Genomic DNA, 25110 nt, shown 5'->3' with positions numbered 1-25110 from the left:
GGAATAAAGGGGGATGGAGTACTTAACTGGTAACTAATATGTACAGTGACTTCATCTAAGAATATATACAACTATCTGAATCTATTTGCAACCTACTTCTCTACAAGAAGGGAAGTTTTATCATCTGATCTGGTTATTACAATTAATCAGAGTTCAGCTGCCTTTGTTGTTTCTACTTATAATACTCTAGACATTTAGTGTTCTCCTCCCTTCACTCTGTATCAGCTCACAGAGCAGTGGTTCCCAAACTTTTTTGGCCTACCACCCCCTTTCCAGAAAAAATATTACTTAGCGCCCCGTCACATACTATCACTGCCCCCTTACAGTTATTCACCGCCCCCAAATGCACTTGTGGCCATCACCGCCTCCCTGGATCGCTGCAGCATCCACCACGGGGTGGTGGCGCCCACTTTGGGAATCACTGTCATGGAGGTTTTCCCACACTTCTCAGACTTGGAATGAAATTAGAAACTCCTAGAACATCTGACAATTAATTTAATTTATTTTTTTATTTTTTAGAAAAATTTTCCATGGTTACATGATTCATTTTCTTTCCCTCCCCCCCAAACCAGCCCCCACCCCACCCCCGCCCATAGTCGGCGTGCATTTCCACTGGGTTTTACATGTGTCATTGATCAAGACCTATTTCCACATTATTGATAGTTGTATAGGGGTGGTCGTTTCGAGTCTACATCCCCAATCATGTCCACCTCAACCCATGTATTCAAGCAGTTGTTTTCTTCTGTGTTTCTACTCCCACAGTTCTTTCTCTGGAATGTGGATAGTGTTCTTTCTCCTAAGTACCTCAGAATTGTTCTGAGTCATTGCATTGCTGCTAGTAGACTGACAATTAATTTTTAAAAATTGGTTTATTCAGATGTAAAAGGGGAAGCATATTCAGAGCAGGGAAAGACTATTCAGCAAGAAATATGAACAAGTTCCCAAGCCAGCCATGCTCACTCCTCCATTCACTTCCTGACCCTCCAGACCTCTCCACTATTCCCCTGGAGCCTTTCTCATCCTAGAGGATACTCCCTCTCCTGTGGCTTCCTATCTTCTAACTACAGGCATACCTAGGAGATATGGTGAGTTCGGTTCTAGACCATCACAATAAAGCAAATATTGCAATAAAGCAAGTCACAAGAATTTGTTTTGTTTTCTAGTGCATATAAAAGTTGTGTCTAAAAAAACAATGTACATACCTTAATGAAAAAATACTTTATTGCTAAAACTGCTAACCAACATCTGAGCCTTCAAGTGAGTCTTCATCTTTTTGCTGGTGGAGGGTCTTGCCTCCATGTTGAAGGCTGCTGACTGATCAGGGTAACAGATGCTGAAGGTTGGGGCAGCTATAGCAATTTCTTAAAATAAGACAATAAAGTTGTCCATATCAATTGGACAACATCTTCCTTTCATAAAAGATTTCTCTGTAGCATGTGATGCTGTTTGATAACATTTTATCTACAATGGAACTCCTTTCGAAATTGGAATCACTCTTCTCAAACCCTGCTGCTGCTTTATCAACTAAGTTTATGTAACAGTTTTCAATATTGTTATGTCTTAGAGAACAAGGAGACCTGAGGAGAAGGAGAAAGACAGTGGAATAGCTGGTTGGTGGCACAGTCAGGACACCTACAATTTATCAATTAAATTCACCGTCTTATATGGTATAGTTTGTGGCACCTCAAAACAATTCCACTAGTAATATCTCAAATTATTGATCACAGGTCACAGTAATAAATATAATAATAATGAAAAAAGTTTAAAATATTGAACGAATTACTAAAATGTGATGCAGAGAAATGGAAAATCGAAAAATGGCATCAATAGACTTACTAGATGCAGGATTATCACAAACTTCAATTTGTTAAAAAAAAAAAAAACATACTGCTATATCCAAAGCATAATAAAAAGAGGTGTCCTGTAATGACTTTTTCCTGGAACCAGTCATGCCCACTCCTTCATTCTTCTCTTAACTCTGTTCATGACTCTTCAGACTTCTTCCCTTTATGTCTTGCCATACCCATTGGAATATAAGATTCTGAAAGGCAGCAATTTGGCTTTCTCTTTGCTTGTACTTGTGTTCCCAGCACTTAGCACAGTGGCATTTTTTAAATGTGAATTTATTTGTTTGTTTGTTCATTAAAATACCCAGGTAACTCCTTCCTTCCTTCCCCTCCCTCCATTAGAGAACACATCATCTGACAAAAAGATAGATATAGATATAGATATAGATATAGATATAGATATAGATATAGATATAGATATAGATATAGATATAGATAATGATGTGCTTATTTCTGTGTAGTTTTTTCTCTGGAGGTGAACATACACTTCACATTCTTCAAACAATATTTCTGTTGCAGTATATAATGTTCTCTTGGTTCTGCTCATTTCACTCTTCATAGTTTCATGTAGGACTTTCTATGTTTTTGTTTTTGTTTTTAATTAAGCTGCACAGGGATGATAGGTGACTCAGGAAATAGAGAGACACATCTAGAGATGGGAAGATCTGGGTTCAAATTTGGCCTCAGATACTTCCTAGCTGTGTGACCCCAGGCAGGTCATTTAACCCCAGTTCCCCAGCCTTTACCAGTCTTCTGTCTTGGAACTGATACTTAGGTATCAATTCAAAAACAGAAGATAAGAGTTTTTTAAAAAATCCACCTGCTCATCATTTCTTATGGTACAACAGCATTCCATCACAATTATATACCACAACTTGTTCAATTTCTAGTTCTTTGCCACCACAAAGAGAGCTGCTATAAATACTTTCTAATTTATAGGTTCTTTTCCTTTTTCCCCATTAACCTTAGGAAATAAAACTAATAATGGTATTTCTGGGTCAAAAGGTATGCACAGTTTTATAACTCTTTGGGCATAATTCCAGATTGCTCTCTAGCATGGTTAGATCAGTTCACAGTTTCACCAACGATGTATTAGTGCCCCTATTTTGGGCACATGGTAAGCACTTACTAAGTGCTGCTTGCTTGACTCTCCTTGTCGAGAAAGGATGCTGCATTGTTTCTTTTGGGCACAGCTTCTCTGTTTCTGGGTTACCTTTGATGATGTACTGGTTAGACTGAGGGAGAAGCCCTGGCTTTTTCATACAAGGACCACTAGGAAGTTATATCAACAATCCTAGCCTTAGTCCCCCCAAGCTAATTAGTGCTCTCTCTCAGGACTTATTCTCTGTATCCTCGCCACTGTCTTCCCATGCTGGAGACACCTCTGCCCTGAGGCTCCACTTTCCTGATCAATGATCCTTTTACAAGAACCATCATAACTCTCTGCCATGTTCATTTCCCTGCTGGCTCAACTTACTGTGCACCAACCACTTTGCCTCCACAAAAATCCGCCTCCCCCCACCTTCTAGCTCCCCTTCGTGCATTATCTTCCTCATTTGGAATATAAGCTCCTTGTGGATAGGAAGTGTCTTTTTGTTTATGTTTGCATACTTAGCACAGTGATGGCAAACCTATGACACGTGTGTCAGCACTGACATGGAGCTGCATGAGGTCGCACACAGAGAAGTATGAGGCTGCATGCCAAAGATGAAACATTTGCTGTAGTGTAGTGTAGACACTCTGTGCACTATAGATGACAATTCTACCTATATTAATTTACCTATTTTGGTTTATTAAATACAGTTATATATTACAATTATACATTTTTGTTATTTAAACTATAAATATCACAAAAATTATGTTGTTTTTTCTCGAAGTGACATACAACCCAAGTTATGCTCGGTGAATTTTTGGTGAATTTTGACACATCAAGCTCAAAAGTTTGCCCAGCACTGACTTATCACTTAATACAGAGCTGGCCATATAATGGGCAGCTAAGTGACGCATGGATAGAGTGCTGGGCCTGAAGTCAGGAAGATAATCTTCCCAAGTTCAAATTTGGCCTCAGATACTAGCTGTGTAATCATGGACAAGTCACTGAAGCTTGTTTGCCTCAGTTCCTCATGTGTAAAATGAACTGGAGGAGATGGTGAATCATTCTAGTACCTTTGCCAAAAGTACTCAAATAGAGGCAGACACAACTGAAACAACAGACCAACAAAGTCACATAATAATAAAATGCTTTATTTATTTAGCTATCTAGGTATCATCTTTCTCACCAATGGCTTTACTTATATTTGAATGTGTAAACTAGAATATCTGTGATCCTATTAGTATATGTATTATCTCCCTAATGCAGAATACAATCTTCTGACATCTTTTTACACAATGAGATTCTCATCTAGCTCCTTCTGTACATCTTCCTGTGAAAGAAAATTCAAACTCTCTTTGTCTATTTTAAGTTAATTAATCAAGAATCTGGAGTCCCCCACCTTTCACACTTAGTCATTAATACTTAGTAAGTACCTTTTACTAGAAAAGGAAGTTCATACCTTAAAAGACCACAAAGGCAAATTGGGAGACTGTGATTGATTCCTGAGATGTGGGGAGGAGAGCTGAAATTATGGGTGGAGAAAACTGAGTATAAGCAGGAGCCTCAGGGCCCCTGGGGGTTCTTTTGCTGTCTTTTACCTTGAGGGCATGAGCTCTGGTGAGGTTCTTTTGTGGCTTTGGAGTTCAGCTTCCTGATGTGGACTTTGGATTCTAGTGAAGATTCGACTTTCTGCATTGGAGACTCTGGGCTGAAGAGGGGCTCTTACTCTGGTGAGACTCTTGCCTCCTTGGTGTGAGAGACTGCCCTTTGTGGCTCAGCCTCTTCAGTGTTTGTCTTTGGATGTTGAAACGCCTGGCTGGAAACACTCTCGAGGGCTGGTGAGATTCACATTTGAATTCACATTCCTGATCTGGAGGCACTTGGACTAGACTTAGGGTATTTTTAGCTAGGCAATATTTTCTACCTCCTTCCTACATTTCCCTCTCTTACTATCACTATTTTGCTAAAACAAAGCAACTAACAGTCTAATGACTTGATATTTAATTATTATAAAAAGCAACCACAATTTTTAAATTTAATTTATATTTGTCAAATCCATTTTAATTATTACATTCCATAATGGATCCACCCACATTAGAGGTCTTTCTCTAGTTATTCTAATCTTCCTGAAACACCGGTAGGGCACTTAGGCAATCCATCTATTGTTTCTCATTCTTCCTGCATGACTTGGCCTATCTCCCTTTCCAGACAAACACAGATTTAATAATATATTTAATGTCTAATCTTATTTAAAAGTCATATTTAACCATATGCTATAGCCTGCTTATGCTCACTTAAAAAAAATCCATATATTTCCTTTGGGTCACTCACAATTTTAATTCTTTTATAATCATGGATGATACTTGACCCATAGCTAGATAGCATCACAAGGAAAATGTTGGTGTTAAAAATGTGGACTTTTCAAGCAGTAAGAATCTTAACACCAAATGCATTTCAATGTGATCTTTTCCTCCTTCTTTACCCTGGCTATAATTCAATGATCGTCTGTAAGATCTGTCCAATTTGCAGTGTGTTGAGCTAGTCCATTAAGTCCTCATACATCATTCAGTGTACTAGAACAGAACAAGAGTTTTTGGATTATGGGGATAACAATATAGTTTTCCTGTGATTTAAAATTTTATTAACTTCCATAAAGTAAACTCCAGTGCCTAATCTATGACTTCATGTTCCAAATGATCAGGTTTTCTATTGATATGGATCATCAAAAAGTACTAATTGAGAAACAGCCAGGAGGTTCAGTGGATAGCTTCAGGCCTAGAGAGAGGAGGTCCTGGGTTCAAATTTGACCTCAGATACTTCCCAACTATGTAAACCTGGGCTAGTCACTTAACCCCAAGTGCCTAGTCTCCTTCCCTGCCACTCTACTTTATAACCAATACTTGGAATTGATTCTGAGACAGAAGGTAAGGGTTTAAAATTTTTTCTTATTGTATTAATTGAGACTCTCCTGTGTGAAAGAGACTGTTATACCATAACACATTTGATGAAAGAGAAGCCAGGACCAGGAGGAGAAAGACCAGGAAGAATAATAGGCACAAATTCTTCTGTTCTCTATCTATTTTTCATGCATAAGCCTTAACTTATAGGAACAGCTACTGTGTAGAAAGGAATAGATTAAAATCTTCATAACATGAGAGAGAAAGGAAGAAAGAGGGAGTAAGAAAGAGAGAAACAGAGATAGAGAGACAGAGACAGATAAGCAGATTTTTCTTGCATCTACCATAGCCTTTAGCATAATAAGTATTAAAGATTTATTAAATTGAGTTCTATATACTTGAAAGAGTCCCACAGGCAAAAAAACATATCCTTGTTCTATATGGTTTTCCTACTATTACCTGTGGCACATTCACCCTCCCTACTTCCACTTCTCACCAAGGGACTTTGGACTTATCGGGATGCTTGTCTAATCCAAGCATAGTTGACCAGAGGCAAGAGTCCTTCTCTCCTGCTCTTCTCCATGATATGGCTTTCATCCTTTAGGTACAAGGAGGTCCTTTGTTGAAGATCCCCTTCTCCCTCTAGGAAGCAAGTTCCCAATCAAAATTAAAATCAGGGACTCCTAGTACCTCTAGAACTTGCAGAAAGAGCATTGTCAATAACTCTTCCTTATAAAATAGTTTGTTGTTTGGTTTCTTGGGGGTTGAGGGAAATATTGCAATGAGCTCCCAAGAATAAGATTCATTGAACCTCCCCTTGTCGTATTATCAAGAGTATTCTACTTGTAATAAGGTAAAATAGAAGGTAAATGTAACAAAGTTGGAGTGAAGTTGCATAAATAATTAATACCTTCATAAATGAGGTACAAAACTGAGCTATACACCTATGTGTGAGCTAGGAGACCTCTCAGCTTGTGACCAGTAGTAGTTAACTATAACTAAAATGCTTTCCTCTGTGTTGAGTTCACACAAGTTTTATTGTATTTCTCTGAATTCTTCATATTTGTTATTTTGGGGGGGCACAATATTTCATTACATTTATATACTACAATTTGTTTAGACATTCATGGATCAATACTTACCCAATTTATGCTACCACAAATGTTTTTTTTTAATGATGTGACTTTTTATATTGGGATCAATACTTATTTATAGAAATTATTAAGTATCTCTGTTAAAGTACCATGGAAAATTAAGTTATTTTACCCAGTAATTCTATTGCTTTGATGATTAACACAATCTTATGGTTATGCTAACTCAAAGTCTGACAGCTTAGGCAAAAAGAATTGAAGTAGAAAAAAATATTTATAGCCACGTTTTTTGTGGTGGCAAAAACCTGGAAAACAAGGGTATGTCCTTCAATTGGGGAATGGCTGAACAAATTCTGGTATATGCTAGTGATGGAATACTATTGTGTTCAAAGGAATAATAAAGCAGAGGAATTCCATGTGAACTGGAAAGACCTCCAGGAATTGATGCAGAGTGAAAGGAGCAGAGCCAAAAGAACATTGTACACAAAGACTAATAAACTGTGGCAAAATAGAATGTAATGGACTTCTGTACTAACAGCAATGCAATGATCCGGGACAATTCTGAGGGATTTATGGAAAAGAACGCTACCCACATTCAGAGGAAGAACTGCAGGAGTGGAAACACAGAAGAAAAACAACTGCTTGAACACATGGGTTGAGGCAGACATGATTGGGGATGTAGACACTAAACTAACACACCAATGCAACTATCAATAATATGGAAATAGGTCTTAATTGATGACACATGTTAAAACCAGTGGAAATGCATGTCGGCTATGGGGGGTGAAGGGGAAAGTAAGAACATGAATCGTAACCATGGAAATTTTTTCTAAAAATTAAAATTAAAAAAAAAAAAGAATTGAAGTAGGAAAAAAGTTCATGAGGTAGTATGTTTCCAAATATATGTAAATTCTAAATCACTACATGCCTGAACTTGTGAGCATCTTGTAAGGTACTTCTGAATGACAAAAGTTTAAATTTTTCTTTTGATAGCTTTCTGGGATTAAAAAAAAACCAACATATTCTATTGAAAATTACTGGAACAGAGAGCACTGTGGTAAAGAGAAACTCAAGGAATCATAGTATGTAGAGTTGGAAAGTAATTTGAATATCATCTCATCCAAACTTCTCATTTTATAGAGAAGAGAGATCAAGTGATTCACCCAAGGCCTTATAGCTGGTCTAGTGCCATAAGAATCAATCCCCAAATCTCTTGATTACTACTAGTCCAAGGCTATTTTTATTACTTCAACAAGTATTACTCTGATTTTTTTTAAAATAGTGCTCAAAGCATGTATAAAAAATCACTTGAGATTTTGTTTGCATTTTTTCCCTAAAATTAGACTCAAGATTTGAGCTAGAAGAGACTTTATAGTCCTGTCATTTTTCAGATGAAGAAACTGAAAGCCAAAGATCATCACAACTTTTGGATAACCCTTTATTACCCATTGCATCTTCTCTATATCCAAAGTATATAAATTGTTATTTACAATATTTTTTAAAAAGTCATTCAGTTCCCTGTATTCAACAGAACCTTGAACTCTGCCCTTTCCTTGATCTTAGATCTCTGAGCAGGAGAGGACACAGAAAGAACATGTTTTCTACCTCCCTGCCTTGAGGTAAATAAGGTATTATTAGGTAATTATAGATCCCTTAATTAAATCCAGTTCCATTTAATAAACATTTATTGAGAATCTACTGTTCCTGGAACATGACCCTCTGTCTCCTGGCTGTCCTCCATACCTAAAACATTCTCCTTCCTCATCTCCACCTCTGGCTTCCCTGGTTTCTGTCAAGTCTCAGCTAAAATCATACCTTCTGCAAGAACATTTTTCTAGTTCTAGTTAATACTAGACTCTTCCCTATGTTGGTTATCCCCAATTTGTCCTGTACATATCTTGTTTATACATCATGGTTTACATGCTTTCTCCATCCATTACACTGTGAACTCTTTAAGAGCAGGGACTGTATTTTGTCTTTCTTTGTATTTCTAGTGTTTAGCACAATGCCTGGTACATTGTGGGCAATTAATAAATGCTTGCTCACTTGATTTGACCTATGTGCAAAATACTATCCTATTACAATTGTGAAGAGTGACTAAAGACAAATACAAATTTGGAAGCAAATATGGTATGAGGAACTTTAAATTTTGAGTCAGATTTCTTGAGTTTGAATACTGGTTTTATTGTTTACTAGCTGCGTGACTCTGGGCAAAAAAAAAAAAAAGAGTGACCATTTCCTTATCTATAAAATGGTGGTAATTATGATAGAACCATTTACTTCATAAGTGATTGTGAAAATAAAATAATATCAGGTATGTGAAGTACTCACTCCATTAGTGTCAGCTGTTATTAATGAACAATGCCCCTAGCCATAAGAATATCAAAATTTAGTTGTATCTTACCAAGGACCACAAATTCTAATACAGGCACACTCAAGGGCCCCTAGGGGATAACTCAAAAGATGCTTTCAGGTATTTATTTATAAGATCATAGATTTAAAGTTGGAAGGGACTTAAGCTATCAGTTCCACACTATTCATTTAATAGAAACTGAGGCAAAGAGAAGTTAAATGACTCCCTCACTCATACAGCTCAGAAGCCTCTGAAAGAGGATTAAAACTGAGGTTATCCTGACTCTAAATCCAAATGCCATGCTTTCTTTCTTTCTTTCTTTCATTGATTGGGGGAGCACTCATAATTCAGGAAGAAAAGAAAGGTCCCTAGAAGAGCTTGTCTTGAGCTGAATTTCAAAAGGAGTTGTTATGTAAAGGATGGCAGGATGGAATCCCTGCAAAATACAGGGTCAGCCTCACCCAGAATTCCAGGGGACCCGCCCCTGGAGAACTTTGGGTGAGGGGACAGTTGAGAGGGAGTTAGGCAGTTGCTTCTGGAGGGTAATTGTGGGCAGATCTCATTGCTTACTGCTCCTGATTTGGGAGGTTCACCTGAGAGGGCCATTGTGGCTAAACCATGGTGGTTTCTACTCAGGAGTTAGTCTGCCTAATAGGGATAATCCTTAACAACATCAATACAACAATTATTTAGTGATATAGAGATTAGAAATATTCATTATTAACAAGAGAGCCAGTTTAGCCAAGTGCCCATCAACCAATCCTGAGGGGGGTGTGGATGAAGTCTCATTGGGAAATAGGAGGGAAGATATAACAGCAAAATATGGTGCCTGATTTTGTCCCATCCATGTGCTAAACTTCTCCTTGGTGGATGAAGCAGATCTAAAACAGGCATACTCCCCGAGGGAAGTAAAGCACTGGGTAGAAAATCTAGGGGCCAAGTTAGTGAGAGGTGTATGGTTTTCTAGTGAGGACAAACCCATTCTTCCAAGATCTTTATATAATACCCTATGCAATGCATTGCATGCCAAAGGCCACTATGGGACCCAATCCCTGGTGGATGGCATTCGAAGGCACTGGATGGCTCCTGGCATATCTACATGTGCAATTAGAACATGCCAGAAATGCAAGGTTTGCTTGCAGTACAACCAGGGCGTGTTTGTTTTAAATTCCGGGAAGTGCTATTTGGAAGTGTCTAGCAAATTTTCTATGGACACGTGGGGACTATCAAACTATATTTCCCGTGGTCCAACGGGTTTCCGGTTTAAATGGGAGGAGGGCCGAAAGAAAGGTCTCTTGATCTTCCTGAAGGGCTGACTGACATGTGGAGAGGATGGGCTCCGGCAGTAAATATAAAAGATAGGCGCGGGGGGCAGCTGGGTAGCTCAGTGGATTGAGAGCTAGGCCTAGAGATGGGAGGTCCTAGGTTCAAATCTGGCCTCAGACACTTCCCAGCTGTGTGACCCTGGGCAAGTCACTTGACCCCCATTGCCCACCCTTACCACTCTTCTGCCTTGGAGCCAATACACAGTATTGACTCCAAGATGGAAGGTAAGGGTTTAAAAAAAAAAAAAAAAAAAAAAAGATAGGCGCGGTCATATATATATTTACCAACATGGCCATGGCTTTAATTAAAATACTAATTTCTATTATTATATCAGTCTTTATCATTTTTAATCTTAACAATAATGGCAACCACAAGGTTGAAATTCAAATTCTCAATTTTCTAGATAGCCTAAGAAGAAGCCATGCGGCTCTGGGACCCAGTCTCAGAAATGATCTTTTTCCTCGCCCAGTCCTCTCCCTACTCTCCCTATTTTCCCCAGCCTCTAAGCTGCCTTTTAGGGGAAAGGGACAATGGTTTTAATTGCTGCTGGGCTGCGAATTATTTTGCTCAATGCCCCGGGCCTGGTGGCCCTTGTGGACACTGACGGACTGCCAGGTTTTCTGCTGGCCTCTGACGCTGATCGCCCTGACCTGGCCTCCCTTCCTCCGCTTCTGTTCTCTGCCTAATCCTGAATCTTGAGCCCGAGAGTACAGACCACTTCTCCGATCCTGCCTCGCTGGTGCTGCCACTTCCACTACAGCCCTGCCCTGACTTGGAGACTGCTGGAACTGCTGACGCTTTCACTACCACCTGGCCCTGACTTGCCGAGTTCCTCCGTTTCAGCTTCAGCTCTGCCGCTAAAGATTTGAGAAGTATATTCCTCTTTTCTCCCTACTTTCTTATAGGGGACTCTTAACCTGAAAGGCCATTCTTGCCCTCCACGGGGGAAACCCCCGCCCACAAGCTCTACACGTGGGATTTTCTACAAAACTGACCTAAGCTTTTCTCTAGCCCCGAGCCCACGACCCGACCCCACGTGGACCTAGTGTCTGAACCTTGAACTAGTGATTACTCTCCATCGGTTGCGTGGCCTACTCAAACTTTTGTGATTATTAAAAACTAAAACTCAGGGGAAGAAATTCTTCTCGGAACTCTGAACTAAGAGCAGAGACTGATTATAAAAAAACCTTAAAGAAAAAACCTTTCAGAACTGAATGACTTTTAAAGAGACTGTATCTTACTGTATTTTGCTAATTAGTTTGGTGAATTAATCTTGCTTATTTCGTTGATTTTCCTTTGCACTGAATCATCTTAAGTTAATGAAGTTTGTGGCTGCTACATTAATTCTGTTTGTGATTTTATTGTAACTCCCAAATAATGAGAAAAAATCTATTAGAACTGGTAAGAGGTTTTGACCAGCTTGTTAATCTGATACTCACATTATATTTCCTACACATTTTTTAAAGTTGTAAATTGCCTTATGTATACTGGATTTATAGGAGCACATGTCTTTTAAATTTTATTCTGTCTTGGTAATCGTATAGAGCCTTGGAAGTTTCCATGCCTTGCTTTTATATATTTTATTATAAAAAAATTATTGCCTTAAATGGATAGAAGCATGAAAATTTCCTACCCGGGATTGCTTTTTAAAACAGGAAAGCCAAGGAGCTCCTGTATATTCTTATCTGAGGATAATTTAGACCAGAAGAATTTTTAAATATCAGATTTTGCTATGGAAGCAATAACAGAGTTTGTTGAGAAACTCTTAGCCAAGATTTAAAAGTTGTTAACAAGTATATGATTTTTTAAACATCATTGTTTATTGTTTTGAAATGTGCGATTGGAAATTATGGTACTCTATTTGAATATGCATTGTGAATCTGCTATTTGTAAGATCCATTTTCTCTCACAAAAAAATCTCATTTTTGGGTAACAAAACCCTTCTAGTTCTAAGCTATATATATATATATATATATTTGATTTTTAAAACATTTTTTTTAATTAGAGCAATTGATTTTTCCTTTTTCTCATCTTGTACTGGAAGTACATATATAATCATTATTTATCTTTTTTCTGATTCTACAGCAATATAAGCTTAATGCAAATACCTGAGCCTGAGATTGAGAATATGGGACTGTGATTTAATGCCTTTCTGTCTGATTCCAGGAGAAGGGAACATGAGAGTTGTTAATAGTGCTAAGAAAGCACATGGTCACTTGACTAAAAATCTGTATGGATTGTAGAGGTCTATGCCAATACTTTAGGGCTTGAAATTGGGGTTTGAATCCTGGAGTCCCAGTCTTTTCTAAAACTTTAGAGGACGTGGGTCATCTCAACTTAAATTCCTAGGCCAGCACCTAAGATTGGTTATTTATTTGGCTCACTTCCCTGAAAAGTTGATGGCAAATCCGATCAGAGAGAGACATTTCCCTTAAGTCCTGGCCCTAAATGGGTAATTGCAAACTGCTTAAATCACTTAAATTGGGCCTTGATTCAAGGTTTATTTTCCTTACATTTTTTGCACATTTTACATTTCATTCACAAGTTAATTTTTTCTTCTTTTGTCTTGAATTTTATTCTTTGTATTTTGCCAATTGATTTCATACAATCCCTGTGAATCAGCCACTCATCCTTAGCTGACCTGAGGTACCCTTTTCAAGGAAAAAAGGTGTGTTTAGAATTTTCCTCAGGGGGATGGGATGTGTATTAAGTTTTTTTAAAAATTTGATAATGTAAAAATATATGTATATTTAACTCTTTTAGGAGTAATTTCAGGGGGAAATGTATGATTCTTAGAAGGAAATGTATGTTTTATAATCTATAATGTTTAGTTTAAATGCTTTTGAGAATAATTTCAGGATAAGGATTTTGCCATCTCCCCAGAATCCAGACGACGAACCTGTTTGGGAAGACACCATGAAGATACCTGAAAAGCCTTCACTGTACCATGAAGACCAAAATTGAACGTTGGGGTGCAGTTAATTGAATTATGGGGAGTTGAATTTGAATTGAATGTATTGTTTTAATTGTACATGTTATGCCAATAGGGGACTGCCCCCAAATTGTTGGGTTTTTTTGTCAATGCCTCTAGCATTATCCATTTGTTCTTCTATTTCTTTTATTCCACAAATTCCTGGAATTTAGAAGTTGTCTATTTTTACAGGTCCAGCAAAGAAAAAGGGCTAACCTTTTTCTTTGCTGGACCTCAGGGGGAAATGTTGTTTTAAATTCCGGGAAGTACTATTTGGAAGTGTCTAGCAAATTTTCTATGGACACATGGGGACTATCAAACTACATTTCCCGTGGTCCAACGGGTTTCCAGTTTCCGGTTCTTTGGGTGTGGGGACGTCTACGTCCCCATGCATAGGACAGTTTAAATGGGAGGAGGGCCGAAAGAGAGGTCTCTTGATCTTCCTGAAGGGCTGACTGACATGTGGAGAGGATGGGCTCCAGCGGTAAATATAAAAGATAGGCGCAGTCATATATATTTTACCAACATGGCCATGGCTTTAATTAAAATACTAATTTCTATTATTATATCAGTCTTTATCATTTTTTATCTTAACAGATGTGACCAGAATTAAGGGACTAGGAGGCAGACAATTGGCATATACCCCATTTGAGTGCTTGCAGATCGATTATATATCAATGCCCAATTGTCAGGGTTAAAAATATGCCCTAGTCATTATTGGCAGGTTGACTCGATGGCCAGAAGTGTTCCCTGCAAAGAAAAACAATGCAGCCTTTGTGGTAAAGATACTTCTGAGAGAGATAGTTCCGAGATTTTCTGTACCAGCTACAATAGATTCGGACCATGGGCCACACTTTTCCCAGAACATCTTGCATGAGATTTATAAGACCTTGGGGATAAAGAGAAGCTTACATTCAGTCTATCACCCCTCATCCTCAGGGCAAATTGAAATCTGCAATAAGAGAATTAAAACTCTGATTGGGAAAGTGTGTTCTGAAAGCCATCTGAAATGGGTACAATCACTCCCCATTGTTCTTTTTTATTTAAAAAGTCAACCCTGTAGTGACACAAGATTGTCACCGTATGAACTTCTGTATGGGCACGTTCCATGGCATAGTTCATCCCAGAAGTCAGCTCTCTTGTCACACATTGGAGCTGAGTGTCAGCTATATAGATATATAAAAGCTTTAAAGAAGAGACTGGATGAATTGCACAAACTTGGCTTGTTAACCCAGAGAATTCCTTTGGACTTTAGCTTACATCAGCTTAAACCTGGAGATATGGTCTACATAACAGAGTTCAGGGGGCAGCTAGGTGGTTTAGTGGATAGAGGGCCAGGCTTGGAGACAGGAGACCTTTGGCCAAATCTGACCTCAGACCCTTTCTAGCTGTGTGACTCTGGGCAAGTCACTTACCCCACTGCCTAGCCCTCACTGCTCTTTTGCCTTGGAACCAATACTTAGTGTCCATTCTAAGACAGAAGATAATGGATAAAAAAACACCAAAACACCAAAAAACCCAGAGCGATAGATTCCAAGAGACAGAGATGTAGAGGGAGAGCATTTTAACATAAAGGATATCTTGTGCAAAGGTAGAAGATGGAATGTTACATAGGGGTTGGAGAAAATATTTCAAGAGAGGTAGGAAAGGATAATTAGCCTGGAGAAGTAGACTGAAGTCAGATTGGGAATGATTTTAAATGATGAGACAGAAAATTTTACATTTTATCCTACTGGCAACACAGGAACAGCTGAAGCTTTTTGAGCAGAATAGTGACTTTGTCATATTGATGCTTTGGAAACATTTGTATGGAAGATGGTTTGAGAATGAGGGAAACTAGATGCAAGAATGATATTCTATCACTTCAGCTGAGAGGTCAAGAGAGCCTGGAGTAAGGAGGTTGTGGTTTGGGACAGATGTGTTGGGAAGATAATATCAACAAGACTTGGGAACTAATTAGATAGTGGCTTAAGGAAGAATGAAGACCTGAGGATAACTCCTGGCTTTCAGACCACTATAATTAGAAGAATGAGGAAAAGTGAAATTAGCAAACATTTACTAAGTACCTACTATGTGCTAAGTAAGAGTATTGTGCTAAGTGCTTGACAAATATTATCTCATTTGATCTTCACATCAATTCTGTGAAGTAGTATTATTATTATCTCCATTTTAAAGTCTAGGAAACTAAGGCAGATAGGAAGGTCACATGGCTAGGAAGTATCTGAGGCTGGATTTGAACTCAAGTCTTGCTGACTCCAGGTCTAGCACTCTATTCACAGAGCCACAATCATAGAGTTGGAGGGGTAGAATCATTTAATCCAATCCCTACTATAACATACCTGGCAAATTATTATATCCAGGCTTTGCCTGAAACCCTTAAAGGCAGGGGAATTCATCAGCTCTTAAAGAGTCCATTCTATTCTTGCAAATTTCTAATTATTAAGAAGTTTTTCCTGACATCAAGACTAAATTGGCAACTAGGTGGCTCCGTGGATAGAGACAGGGTGGAGACAGGAGATTCTGGATTCAAATGTGACCTTAGACACTTCCTAACTAGGCAAGTCATTTAATCCCAGTTCTCTAGCCCTTATCATTCTTCTGCCTTGGAACCACAATTAGTTTTGATTCTTTAATGGAAGGTAAAGTTTGAAAAAAAAAAAAAAGATAAAATTGGCCTCTGTTTCACTAATCCATTTCTCCTGGCTCTCTCCTATAGGATCATAGTTTAATTCTAAATAGAAGGAAAATCCTTTAAGGAAAACCTTTTTCATTGTCCTCAGCTTTCCTCCTCCACCTTTGCTCATAAGGGGATTTAGCATCACTGATTAAATTTGTGCAAAAATGCCACACTTTGATTTAATATCTGTGACTTGCCCTTCAATCTTCTTTATGTACATTTCCCTTTAAAATCTAAGTTGGTAGCAGCTATGCAAGGATCCAGAACAATGCTGAGGGACTTATGAGAAAGAAAGTTATCCATATTCAGAGGGAGAACTATGGGAGTAGAAAAACAACTTCTTAAACACATGGACTTATGGGGATATTATTGGGGATGTAGATGCTAAACGATTACCCTAGTGTAGGGGTCAGCAACCTTTTTGGCCGTGAGAGCTGTAAATGCCATATTTTTTAAAATGTAATTTCGTGAGAGCCGTACGGTGCTCACAGTGCCGCTCCTGTAACAGTGCCTGAAAAAAAATTGACTTAATGGCTCCTGCAGAAAGAGCCATATCTGGCCCTCAAAAGAGCCATACGTTGCTAACCCCTGCCCTAGTGCAACTATCAATAATATGGAAATAGGTCTTAATCAATGATACATGTAAAACCCAGTGGAACTGCACATTGGCTGTGGGGGAGGGGCGGAGAGGGAAAGAACATGAATCATGTAATCATGGGAAAATATTATAAATTAAAAAAAATTTTTTTAAATAGTTGCACCATAAAAAAAAAAATCTAAGTTGCTTGATGAGTTCCTTCTGCATCCACCTTGATCTAGACAAATTTTGTTTTTCTTTGTCACTAAAATTATTTTCCTTTGTATCATTAGAATGTCCTTATTATGTATCTCCCAGTCTTCCTCAGTAGACTTCCCTATAGAATTTCCTTAATCAGTTGTTAATCATTTGTCAATCTTGAATATGGAAAGTATAGATTGGGCCCAATAGGCCAATGGGTTTTATAAGAGTCAATTTAACAGTCTCCTATGGCAATACAGGAAGTCAGACACTTTTTGTTTCTAGAATTATAGCTCCAAAAATATAGTTTTCCTTTCTTGTTTTTTTTTTTTAATAGATGTTCTTCTAACAGTAAAACAAACAAGTTGCAATGGAATAAGATGATGCTAATCACCTGGTATATAATCCATTATTCATCATCAACAAAGGCCTGAGAGTCTAAGGAATAAAAGGAAATTTGAAAGGAAATTTTATTATTTCATTATTTGTTTCATGTTATCATTGTATCATATATTATTAATTATTTTATAGTTATTTTAATTATTTTTTCAATTCAAATAACATCATGTTGATCAACTGCCACTAATGAATTGGTAAGACTGTCATGAGTCTGGGAATAATAGGGCCCCCTAGAACATAAGTCTTGCTTCCATCTTAACCTTTCTCCCTTCATTCCCCACCCTTCCCAAGAATCATCAAGGGGAGCAGCCCTTTAAAAAGAGTCTGATATTCCTGCTACCACTTTCAACAACCACCAACCAACTCCCACCAATGGAGAGATTAAACCAAGAGCCCCAGAAATAAAAGTAGCTTCCATATGTCCAGCCCTGCTTCTGGCTTAGCCTCTAAAGTACTCATCCAGGGGAGAAGCCTTTCTGGGCTTCTTGTGGGCTTGAAATGATTCAATAGTCGTGATGGCAGCAATATTCTAATCCTTGCTCCTCCCCATACAAGTGAGCCTTTTTTTTCTTTAATAGGTATTTCACGTCACTAATATTTGATTGGAGACTAAAGATTCATGTTGATATCATCCCCTGGTGACTTGAGTACAAGGCACAGGGAACCACAGATTCTCTTTGATGGTTGGCCTTGGGAAAGGGCCCTCCTTAAATGGAAGTTCTAGAAAGAGCTATCTAATCTGACGGAGAGGTCATAGGAATAGAAGGCATTTCTAATGTGTGAAATTGGAAATTTCCATTCCAAAACTGTAGTGAGTTTCTAAGATGAAGAGATTTCTGAAACACTATGGGGAAGTTGTGAGTGTAGCCTGGGCAGGAATGAAGAAATCCCCACTCCTAGTGGCTACCAGGTAGAAATGAGAGTCACTGAAGCCTTAAAAAGATATATATTTCTTATGTCCCAAGTTGGAACTGAGAATATATTTTCCCATTGTTACACATAATAGCTGAGTTCCATGCTACTGCAAATATATTATTATTCTTAATACACATCTTAATTATTAGATAGATTTTTCTGGTCTGACTTGGGAAACCATTTTTAACATGCTTATATACAGAATAATATGTAAAATTGCCTTTAATAATAAAACCTATTGGCAAACAGGGCATAGCTTGTATTTTCCATATTCCAGATTGACAAATGATTTACAATTGATTAAGGAAATGAGAAAAACAAGATTAAATTTAAATGTTAAGTCCTCTGATTCTAAATACTGTCTCCTAGAAGTAGAAGATTAATATTCTTTAAATAGAGAATGTTAACCTCTGGAGAATTACAGATTAATTAGTTAATAATTAATATATAACATTTAAAGCATTAGTTTTTTTAGATCTTATCAAGATATAAGCTCTTAACTACATTTTTAAAAATTCAGAAGTGTATTGTGAAAATGCCAAAATAGAAATTTTGCATGAACTTTTTTTTTTTAAACCCTTGTACTTCGGTGTATTGTCTCATAGGTGGAAGATTGGTAAGGGTGGGCAATGGGGGTCAAGTGACTTGCCCAGGGTCACACAGCTGGAAGTGGCTGAGGCCAGGTTTGAACCTAGGACCTCCTGTCTCTAGGCCTGACTCTCACTCCACTGAGCTACCCAGCTGGCCCCTATGCATGAACTTTTAAAAATTATTTCAAATTTATTTTTAATTCCATTTTTAAAATTACTTATAATTTTAAAGTGATAATCACTTATAATTTTTAAACTAAAATGATTTTAAATTGCAAAAGAGGATGAGGTCATGATGACTGAGTAGCAGGAAGAAGTATAGTAAGCTCTCTGCCAAAAATAAATCTTCCAAAAAGATCTAGAAAATGTACTATATCAAATCCTGATGGGGAAATCCAAGGGAAAAAAATCATGATGAGTCATTTTTTTTCTAGCTCAAGTCAGCATAGGGAAATAGAAAGAGAGATCTAAAGCTACTGGGGACAGGAGCACACCAAGAAATATTCTAGTGGAGGGAGAGGATATGGATCAGGGCAATAAGAATCTCAGATCCAGCACAAAGACACTTAAACTTCTTCGTGGTATGGGAACAAGTACCAACTGGCAGTTCTGTTTCTCATTACCTAGGTCAGAGTCACAGATTTTGGATGGACTAAGGAGAGGTCCTAAACATTGAGATGGTAATCCATACTAAGGAGTGGCTGCAGGCCTTAAAATGTATACCAAGAGGGGAACAAGTTCAGAATCAAGAAACAGTGATATAGCATGGACCTTATGAGTGGATCAGGCTCTCAGTTCTAGCCTCTAACCCAGTCTGAAGCACATATTGGAATAACTAGGACAGGAATCTCAGACCAAAAGGGATATTCTAATATCTGTCAATAAATCAGTTCTGTCAATCTGAACCAGCAGAGCTTTCCAGCTGGCTGATAGCTGCTGTGTCCAATAGTAGTCTACTGCAATTCCAAGCAGGGGCAAGTCCACAGGTGTGTTCCTCAGACCAAACCCAAGGCATGAACCTGCATAACTTAGACAAACAGGAGAGTGATCAGACTTCTCTGAATCAGACCTCTCTGGGAGCACTGAAAGCTTGCAGGTCCCTGGCCTGAGATCCTGGGATAACTTCATACTACCAAGAAAGAAATAGCAGGACCAGTCAAGACATTCCCTCCAGAAGTGTCCAGAGCCTGGCACTAACTGAAGTCAGGAAATGGACTGGAAGAATGAGCAAACAAAAGAATCCCACTACGAAATTTTATTGTGATAATAAGGATGTTCAAGACATGGAAAAAGGGAACAACTCCAAAATGTTTACAAGCCAAGTCTCAAAGAAAAACCCAGCTTGAGCTAGAATTCCTAGAACAGATAAAACAAGAGGTTTGGTTTGGTTTTTCAAAGAGCTAAAAATATTCTTATAAGAAAAATGAGAACACACTAGGGGAAAAAATGGAAAAGAAATGAGAGTTATGGAAGAAAAAAGCTGAAAGAGAATTAATAGTTTGGCATAAGAGGTACAGAACTAACCACGAATTACCTAAAAATTAGAATGGATTCATTAGAAGCTGAAAACTCCATGAAACAAGAAGTACTAAAAACAAAGTCAAAAGGCTGAAAAAAATAGAAGAAATTATAATGTATCTTATGACAGTTTGGGGAGGGGATGAATACAATCAATGGGGAAAATTGTTTTGCTTGACTATACATAGTTTTAAAAGAAGTACAGCAAAGGGGTTGTTTTTCTTCCTTTTTCAGCTGAAAGGGAAATTGAGAGGGGAAAAAAGGCATACTTTTGCTGATTAAAAAAAACCCTAAAATTAAAGGTATTTAGCTAGGTTAGCTCAGGTGTTACCTTTTTTTTTTTTTTAAACCCTTAACTTCTGTGTATTGGCTCCTAGGTGGAAGAGTGGTAAGGGTGGGCAATGGGGGTCAAGTGACTTGCCCAGGGTCACACAGCTGGGAAGTGTCTGAGGCCAGATTTGAACCTAGGACCTCCCATCTCTAGGCCTGACTCTCAATCCACTGAGCTACCCAGCTGCCCCTGAGGTATTACCTTTCAATGAAGCCTTTTCTACATTGGACCCCGGCCCCCAATGTTGTTAGTGCTTCCCCCTCTCAATTTTCCTTGACCAAACTTACTTTGGCATATGTTTTACTCCTCCTCCTCTAACAAAGTATACATTTCTTAAATACAGAGATTACATTTTTGTCATTGTATCCCTAGTACTTAGCCCAGTGTCTTATACGTATTAGGTACTTTGTAAATGTTGCTTGCATTAAATTAAGATGAATTGTTGAAAAATCACTTCTAGAAACTCACAGAGTAAGTCAGATAGTGATTCCATAGGCACAATAACCAAAAGACCACCCTGGCATTCGGAAGCTTCCTGAATAGCTGAGAAGAAACTGAGCACTGTAGAAGTTAGACAATTCCCAAATTGTCATAGGGGTGTTTAGAGGCAGAAGACATCATTTTCCTGGGGAAACATGAGAATGCTAAATGCTTTAGGCTTAGAAAGAAAAACCAAAGCCAGGTTGGGTGAATGGTAGCTAGATAGCCCAGAAGTTAATTAGCCTAGAGTTCAGCTTCTGTGTTAAATCCCATCTACAGTCAGTGAATCTCCTCTGTTCAGTGAACAAGAGTGGTGTTGGCAAAGTAACCAGAGAGTTCCAGCACAGATGGCCTTTGGCATGCTGTAAAACCAGTCAATGCTCAGTTAATAAAAGCAAATGGGAAGAAAGGTTAACTTGCAAAGAGCCAGAGGCAGATACAGACACACAAAGCTTGTATAGCTGCAACTAGGGCTTTATTCAAGAGTAATTAGTGTTTTGTCTTAGAGAAGCAACACCAGGTAGGTAATTTCTCCTAGAATAGCCTCCCCCCTCCCCCAATTATTTCTCATGATCATTTTCTGTCCTAGTTCCCAGGCCCTGAGCCAAATCCTCAAAATCTAATCACCATTTTATGTCAAAAATGGGACCTCTCTTTCTCTATCATTTTGCCCTCTGCCTACTATTTCTTCACCCTCTTCACCTCTGGGCTCATCTCAGGGGTTGAGAACCATCAAGTTGGGCCATGGATGTGTGGGCTGGGCTATTTGGGGAATAGGTCACTCCTTCTTCTCTTAGGACTGTATTGGATTGAAGCTATGTTGTTCTGATGATTGAGAACCATATCTTTCACAAGTAATACCTGCAATCATTAGAAATGCAGGTGCATACGGGCAGAGATGGGATGCCAGCATCTCATTCTCTGATGAACTTCTCACCATAACTAAATTTATCTAAAGATTCAAAGTTCCTACTTATAGCTCTGGAGGCAAGAAATGCTTCTGGGAAGCTCAAGTAACTAGACATCTTCAAGGAGGACCAAGAAAGTGACTAACTGGTGGTCAAACCTGGAATGCAGGTTGATAGTTGCAAGATTTTGTTGCAAACTGATAAGCAAACAGAGGTTAAGTGACTTGCCCACAGTCACACAGCTAGCAAGTATCTGAGGCCAAATTTGAACTTGGGTCTTCTTGATTCCAAAGAGTAGCCATTAATGGGTCATGGACAAACTAGAATTGAGTTAGAGAAAGAATGTTGGTCCAGTTTATCATACATATGGGTTGATTGTGTATTTATGTATGTCTGTATATATGCATATTTTCAGCCTGGCTGAAAGCTAGCAAGAATTGTCCTTTCAGGCTTAGGGTCTGGAATTTTGGAAATTGTCATGGTGTGTGGTAATTTTTGATTGAATTCTCAATAACTTTCTATGTGACCCTGGGTAAATCTCTTAATGTTTCTGAGACTCACTTTCATTTATGCACTCTTTCATTCTTCATCTCTCACTAGGTTACAATCAAGACTCCTCTATCATGCTCTAGACAACTCTTCATTCAGGAAGACAAATTCAGCCCTGGAATTCATACATCCTAAGTACCCTCAGCTTCTGCGGTCCCTCCCTGTGTTTGGACAGTTCCTCCTAGAACCTCCTTTAAGGAGAACCTGAACCCTGTGATTGGACAGCTCATCCTCAAACTTTCATTTAAGGTGACAGAACCCCCATTGATGGAGGGAATCAGGGCCAGTTAGTTCTTCATTTCTCAGCTAGTTCTAATCCTCCAACTCTGTTCTTCAGTTTCCTTTGGAAAATAAACTCCTTAAGGGTAGGGACTGCCTCTTTTTGCTTGTATTTGAATTGTTAGCTCTTAGCAGTACCTAGCACATACCAAGTGATCTACTGACCAACTGATCTACCTCAGAGTTGTCGTGAGACAATGTAAAATTAATGTGTGAAAGTGCTTATGAAGCATTACAAAAAGTACTATTGATAATGAATATTTAAGAAAAACTAATATTACCTGAAGTCCTCCTGATGCAGAAATCTCTATTATGATTTCCTTTTAGAAATTATTTTGGGCATGAGGTTGGGACCAACAGTCTTGTGTTCATCTTAGAATTCCTCATAACCTGACCAGCAATCTTAACTGTCAAGGATCAGCTGGTTGTGAATGTCCTAAAGGAAGACCAGATTCCCCAATAACAACATCACTGTTGTTGAAGTTGGTGCAATTGGCATGGCATGTGCCACTAGTATCTTAATGCAGGATTTGGCTGATAAATTTGCCCTAGTTGATATCATAGAAGACAAACTAAAAGGAGAGTTGATGATCCTCCAACATGGCAGTCTTCTCCTCAGAACACCAAAGTCTGGCAAAGACTATAAACTGAAAACTGAAAGCTGGTTATTGTTACAGCTAGGACATGTCAGCAGGAAGGAGAAAGTCATCTCAATTTGGTCCAGCATAACGTGAATATCTTTAAATTCATCATTCCCAATATTGTTGTTTTTTTTTTTAAAAAACCCTAAATGCAAGCTTTTTGTTGAATCTAATCCAGTGGATCTTTTGACATATGTGGCCCAGAAGCTAAGTGACTTTCCTAAAACCATGTTATTGGAAGTTGTTGCAATCTGGATTCTGCCCATTTCTGTTACTGATGAGGGAAAGACTTGGTTTCCACTCTTTAAGTTGTCATGGATGGGGTAACATGGAGACTCTAGTGTTCCTGTATGGAGTGGGGTGAATGTTGCTGGTGTCTCTGAAGAATATTCATCCAGCTTTAGAAACTGATAGTGATTCAGAACATTGGAAAGATGTTCACAAACAGGTAGTTGAAAGTGTTTATGAGACTAATCAAGCTGAAAGGGCTGTACTTCCTGAGCCATTGGCTTGTCTGTGGCAGATCTGATATAAAGCATCATGAAGAATCTTTGGTGAGTGCATACACTTTCCACTATGATTACATGGCATCGAATGAATGAAGATATCTTCCTTAGTATCCCATGTGTCTTGAGGCAGAATGACATCTCAGAAGTGTTAGGATAAGAATTTAATTAGCTAACTAACTTAGTTAGACGTAAAGATTTAGTCTAGAGAAAGAGTTTTGAAGTTTACTTTGGCTCCTTTAAGCAGGGAAGAAAAATCTTATCTGTGATACTAAGAGAATTGCATGATAGGAAAGACAATTAGAGAGCTCTGATCAGTCTGTGAAGGATCTTCATGAGAGTTAACTTTGGAGAAATTGAAAAACATCTTTATATCTGAGGAAGATTAGTAGGAGTAAGCCCTTTTCGCTGAGAAAGAGAAAAGCAGCCAGAGGGGGGCGCTGTTTTCCTCTCACTAGAGCAGCGGCAGCCTGCTGAGAAGAGTCTGACCCCAACTGCCATTAGAAGACAATTAGTTTGAGGCAGCTGGTGAAATTTTAAAGATAATTTAAGGAGAATTATATAAATTTAAGATCATCTATTAGGATAGCATTAGTTAAATAGATTTGATCTTTAGATAGTAAGAATAGATGAGTGTAGGTTCACCCCAGTGAACACGAAGCAGTCCCTTGCAAGGCAGAGGGGTCTTGGGTTATAGTTAGAAATCTTAGTGTTAGATTTAATAGATCCTGCTTTATTTCTACCTTTTATCCTATCCCTGCCCTTTCTCTTAATTATAAATAAATATTGTTGGATTAAGCTGCCCCCAGCTAGTTTATCAACCCCTTTCCACTAGAGCTCTCTGACAGCATTAGTCTATCCATATCAACTGGCCATCAATATCAATATCTCAACAAGATCAATATTATACATAACAGAAGGTAACCATGACTCCAGAGAAAGAATTTCAAAGCTTTTTAAT

At 38.3% G+C, this 25110-nt stretch overlaps 1 pseudogene; it reads left to right on the top strand.

Moving 5' to 3' along the window:
• LOC123253375 overlaps positions 1–24309 on the top strand; it is a 37947-nt pseudogene extending 13638 nt beyond the window's left edge.
• The last annotated feature ends 801 nt before the right edge of the window (positions 24310–25110 follow it).

Source organism: Gracilinanus agilis, chromosome 1, assembly GCF_016433145.1.
Source record: "Gracilinanus agilis isolate LMUSP501 chromosome 1, AgileGrace, whole genome shotgun sequence".
NCBI classification, from domain to species: domain Eukaryota; kingdom Metazoa; phylum Chordata; class Mammalia; order Didelphimorphia; family Didelphidae; genus Gracilinanus; species Gracilinanus agilis.
The sequence above is the reverse complement of the archived record's forward strand: the minus strand, read 5'-3'. Positions and strand labels throughout refer to the sequence as shown.